The sequence below is a fragment of the Paramacrobiotus metropolitanus genome, unplaced genomic scaffold (assembly GCF_019649055.1).
Source record: "Paramacrobiotus metropolitanus isolate TYO unplaced genomic scaffold, Prichtersi_v1.0 Parri_scaffold0000041, whole genome shotgun sequence".
In the NCBI taxonomy this organism is placed as follows: Eukaryota; Metazoa; Tardigrada; class Eutardigrada; order Parachela; family Macrobiotidae; genus Paramacrobiotus; species Paramacrobiotus metropolitanus.
In genome coordinates, this window is record NW_026570261.1 from 798,552 (window position 1) to 804,551 (window position 6,000).

The following is a 6,000-nucleotide window of genomic DNA, read 5'->3' on the forward strand; positions in this document are numbered from 1 at the left end:
AAACAATTGAACGGACGCGATGAATCCGTGTCAAAGGAAAACTCAAAGGCAGTATGCGGCAAAAAGTAAGCAGAATAACCCATCCAGGAACTACGTAGAAGACAGAGGTCATACGGAATCGAGGTCACTTTGCGCTGGAAGCCGGTTGTTCGGTGCAGGCGGTGGCGCGATGGTCTTTCCGGCAGAATTCGCAGATGTGTGGATACCGACAAGGGACGTCCCGGCAAGGTCTGTGTTCGTTGAAATTAAAGCAGCAGTAGTTCGGAAAGGGAGGTTCCCGGGTGCTTAAATGCTTGGCCTGAACCAAATTTACCTTAGTCTGCAAAACTTGAGAACCCGAGGTACGGCGGGAATCCGCCGAAAAATACCCATCAACCGTGCAGTCGCGACGCGAGGTGTCAGAAAGGTCAAACTTCTCAATCTCGGCTTCTTCACGGAATTCACAATCAAACGCAACAACAGCTTCGTCGTCATACATACAGCGTTTACGAGACAAGTAAACGTGGTATTCCAGGAATTCAAAGAGTACTGGTAAGGCGTTGGTCTTCCGTGCGAGGTCTAAGACGGCCATAATGTTGCCGGCAAATAGTTCATCGCACGAAATTTCATGCGGCTCAACGTCTTTAGCAGCCTTGTGAGCTGCCTTCACGAAAGGAAGCGTATGCGGTCGGGGAAGGTTACGGGCTAAAAGGGACGTGCGGGTGCCGTTAGTGGAACTGCGGTGCGTGCTCGACGGGCTGCCGGAACTTTCGTCATCCGAGGCTGACTGGCGGACTTTGTCGGTGCGCGTTGGTAGACGGCTCCGACGGAGAGGACCATTAACAGTGGAGGCGGTAGCAGGAGAAGAGTTGACCACGTGCTCCAGTACAAAGATCTCGAGCTGGTTGCGGTCGCGGATGCCGGTGATAAAGGTCAGGTTCTCGGGGAATTTCTCGGGTTCTCGAGGACTTTCCCCAGCAAATTAACATCGTCGATGGAGTTGTATCCGTTGTCGAAAAGCTGTGAAACCGACGCCGCGGAAATTCCGATAGCTGTAGCCAGGTCTGAGGGTGAGTCACCTTTACCTGCTGCAGCTTCGGTTTCCGATTCCAAAGGTTCATCTGGGTGGAGTAAATCATAAAGCCGCTGAACAAGAGCTGGTTTCAGCTCGTCAAAAACTTGCTCGCCTTCAACTTCGACAATGAGCTGCTTGATCTCTGGAAGGTTCAAGCGGCCCAGTTGCTTCAGACTGAACGTGCGAGCTTGTTCGAGAGTCACGGACATGACAGATAATTTAACGTAAAAGGAACGAAAAATGTTTAACGATCAGTAATATGGACGGAAATTTTTTACTGCGACAAGTGACACGAGTTAGCGTTGTAACATTCTCTGATTTATACCCTTCACATGAGCATCTAACCAAAACAGACCGAACACAACCAAACACAGCTGGAGACAGAACACAACCAAAACGGGCGTATCGTGTGTCGTAATACCCAGATTCCTTGGTCCCGCATCTCTCCATGAATTTCTGAAGAACACGAATTCTAGAGAATAAAAAGGAAGTTAGTGGGTATCTATTTCCGGGAATGGTTCGCTTCCTTTACCTAGTGTCACGGTGTCTGCTCGATGTATGAAGCAACCACCCTCGGTGGCTGCTGGTACAGATGTCATGCATTTCCTGTGGAAACGCTCAGTTTATTGCATCCCTTTTCTCCTTTTTCTGTATTTTTCCTTCTTGGGCAATAAACTCTTCTTTTGTGGAAGACCCGCGGTCTTCCACATCCTGATTTATCTGTATTTCGAGGGGGTGTTAGACCTTCCTCGTGACACTAGGAATAACAAGGGTCTCAAAGCTTTTAACTGATCGCATCATTCAGTTGCAACATGCATTACGAAACAACGTTAGTGTTGCTCCTCGCGTTGCACTGCTCTTCTGGCAATCAGCTTGTTTAGTGGTCGTTATAACTGTATATACCGCGTGTACTCGCGATATTATTGTTTGCTGCGCGAAAAGTAAATTAAATTTCGACTGGTCGGACGATTTTAGAGATCCAGATTAATTAACTAACCCATCTATTTTGGGGGATATGATGACACGAAAAAGAGCACAAAATATGGATGCTGGGTATCTGCAGCAATCCGAAAAATCTTAATTTAGTGACCGGCTAGCAAGAGCTCTCAAAGTAGAATGAAGCGTCAACCTTTCTTTCGGGCGAATTCCTTGAGGACAAAAAAATTGTCAACTTAGTCGCTTTCCTGTTGGCTACCTGCGCCTATTCTGCTAGTTAAATCCTGGACGATGTCGTACTGCATGCCTTACATCAAGATCAACGAAAAATAACGGGACATATCCACACCAAAAGCCATTACTGCCACGTCCGCTTAGCAAATCCACTGTAACGGTAAAGCTGCTTCATATTTTTTGTTGGCAAAATCAATATGATGGTTTTTGCTTGAGTTTGTTTTATCTCCGCAGACAGCGCTGCGCTTACATGTGTACAGGCATACTTTTGTTGAATTATCCATTGCGGCTTCAAATCGCACTTTGCAGCATGTTGTGCAAGCTGAGCCGACACAACATGTTGTCCAATCGAATCAAGCCACCTTTAGTAATCACCGTGTACGGTGGTACGGCAACGTTATCTTCTGCATCCCCAGGAGATAACATTGCTTGGTAACTGACACTTAAGTTCCGTCACAACTTCCGTGGTACGATTGCAGAACTTATCGCCCGCACATAAAATTGAGAACATGTAATACAAGAAAAAGAATAATCGTCAGCTAAAAGTTTAATAGAAAAACCACGGAGATGCTGGCGGGACTGATTTAATGATTTAAATTTTAACTGCGGCTTTGCAATTTTTCATTGAATAAAGCTGAGTTTCTACTCGTTTGCACCCCTCTTGCGAGAAAAAACACCACTGCGGACTCGTAAACAGTTCTACAGTGGACGTTACTGCTTTTGGTGCTCAAAACATTGAACTTCACCGATTTAAACTCAAAATGTGCGCGCAATAACCGGCTGCTGTACTATCACCGGAAAAAGTTTAAAAACTCGGACGCGTCAAATAATTCACCTATCTATCCGACTCCGACCAAATTTACCATTATGGTAAATCTATATCTTAAGATCATTCTGAACCATTATGGTGATGATACCTTAAAAAACAAAGAAGCAATGAATTTTCAAAAATTTTAAACTCTTATAACTTGGTCAGTTTACATCTGACCAGCTTCGTTTTGGTTCAGAATGTGTATGGGAATTTACTCCATGTGATGGAGCGATCAAACTTGGAGTCGGATAAAACACCGAATTATTTGCCCCACATTTGCTATTTTGAGAAAATGACTTTTTTGTGAACGGTATAGACTAAGCTGGACAGCATGCCTATTCTTGGTGCGATTGCTGCGCATCCTGTTATGTCCCGGCCTCTTCGGGTCACGTATTGTTTCAGCTGAGCAGGAATGACTCTCTGACACTCATGCGCCAGTGGTAAATGGAGATGGAGATGAAAACAGGGCAATAAATTTCATTGTTCTACCTGATTATTTATGATAGCGCGCGCATCTTCTGGTACTTATACAAACATTTGCTGCCGCTGATAATTTCGCGGCTTGTGGTCAGTGTCAGAGGCACATGACTGCGCCTGGTGCATACGGCCCACCATGGACGTATTTGCACTCATGCTTGCCATATCGCCTCTCTCGCTGTACGTACGTGTGCTGCTGCACTGCACTCATATCCGCTGAAGCGGATATACGCGGCGCACACACTGAGCATACTTGCTCTCTCGTCCCTCTCTCGCTGTATGACTCAGCGTACGCTCGCGTTGGATTGAGTCCAGTCTGCGCATCAACACACAGCTGATGGCTCACACCACGTGCTTGCCGCCAGTTGCTTCTTTCACGCCTTGGCAGACGCTCAAGAGCTCCTTCTAGCATTCACTTGCTTGTTAGCCATCAGTGCTTTGTTTTGCTTTCCTGCTATTACGCAGCATTGTTCCCCCTTTATTTGTCAATAAAGAGCACTCGTGATCTCCTCGCGCTTGCCTGTTACATGGTAAGCAGCATCGTTTGGTTTTCTTTCAACGGACCCTTTGAGGAGACGGTGAAGGCTTCATTCACGGAGAACCTGTCTGGAAACCTTTTCAGTCACTGTCAGACCGATTGCTGAAGCAATCTCTGCATTGACTGTCGATCAGACTGATCGCATCGTCTTACAGCTGAGGAAACCGAGGATCACTGAAGTGATTCTTGCCCAGCTGGTGAGCACAGTTCCTTGGTCTCTTCCACATTGAAGAGCGGAATCTCATTTCCCGAACGTACGGAATTTCTCTTCTCCCAACTGACGGATCAGACTCGAACGAGAGTCTGCAGCGCGATAGGATTAATCCAATAATACGGGGACCTTCGCTTTGAACAGCGACCCGCAACTTTACTCGCGGATTTTAGCTCGGAAACGACGGATTTCCGACCTCGGACGGAGGAAATCGAGCGGAACCGACACCGACACCGACACTGGTAAAGTAACAGTTCTAGGTCGATTTTAGCCGAAACTAGGTCGGCTTTTCACTTTCTAGCGGTAGAAAACTATTTCTAGCCGTAGATTTAAACTTTTTAACGGTGAAAAAGTAATTTTCGACGGAGAAACCGACTCGGAATTTTGCTTTTGGTCGAGAACCGACCTGCCTGGTCAACGAACTTGTCTAGACAGCTAGACAAAGGCTAACCGACAACAGGTCGGAAATTCTCTTATTTTTCATTTCTAACGGTGTTTCGACCACCAGAAAATCTTCTTAATTATTAAAACTAATTTCTAACGGTTAAAAACTTCAAAATCCGAGCTAGATCGACCTTCTAGCCGAGCAAAAATAATTTGTTTTTCTAACAGAAAATAGCGCGAAAATTCTCGAACTTCCTTGTGACGTCATAACGACCGCTTATCAGTACTTCAGAGGCAGCCAATCAGAGTGCAGGGGAAAGTTCCCATAGCCTAACATAGGCGTGATTCATCGTTTTTTGCAAATTTTGCACGCGGCTCGCATTCTGTGACGTAGGCAGAAGTGCAAGACCACTTAACCTGTTACGTCACACTGGTCAGCACAGTAATATAGGACGTACTACACCGTACTACTATTACGTACTGTACTGTACCATTGTACTGTATATTAATACCCTGTGTACTGAGTCACCAACAGACACATCAACAACAACAACAACATTTCACCGGACGTTCCTGACCCTTGGAAGTTCCTGAACAAAAAGACGTTCCTGACTTTGCCGAACATCTTCACACAGAAGATTGCTCGACTTTCTCTTTCTAACTGATTAAACCTTTAAGGCTCCACCAGAGCCGACCTCACTCGACAACAATGTCGAATCCCCGAGAAGATCAGTACACGAGAAAGTTCAACACGGACTATTCTCGGCGTGCGAACATGACCGGGAAGTACTCACTCAGGTACGCCGGTCAAGACAAAAGTCAGCCGTCCTCAACCGACTCGACTAAGTCGGCTGAAGCAAGAGAGAAGCGCAACGAGCGGATCCTCCTTGCCGACTCGAATCCAACTTCGGATGACAGTTTCGAGGACGCCCGGGATAAAACATTCCTGGAAGCCCCAGCTGACACAGCAGCCCCGTCCCACCCGACCAAGGGGGATGTGGAACAGCTGCATGCTGAGACTACATTGTCTCATACCGACCTGGAATCGAGCTCACACAGAGCTCAAGGCTCGGTAGTCACAAAGGCAACCGAGCTCGGACGGCATTCACCCAACAGGACGGAAGAGGTGCCGAAGCCGACCTCGCCCAACATGGACGTTCCGACTAACCAAGTCGGAAGGAAATCGCCGACCACACAGGCCGAGCGAAAATCTCCGACTAAGCAAGTCGGTGAACAACAACCAACTACGGCGGCCGACCAACAAATGGTCGACCAGCCGCCGGCAGAGGAAGTCGGCCAACAGCAAGCCGACCTACCACAAACACAGCAGGCCGAACAACCGACCTCGACCGGAA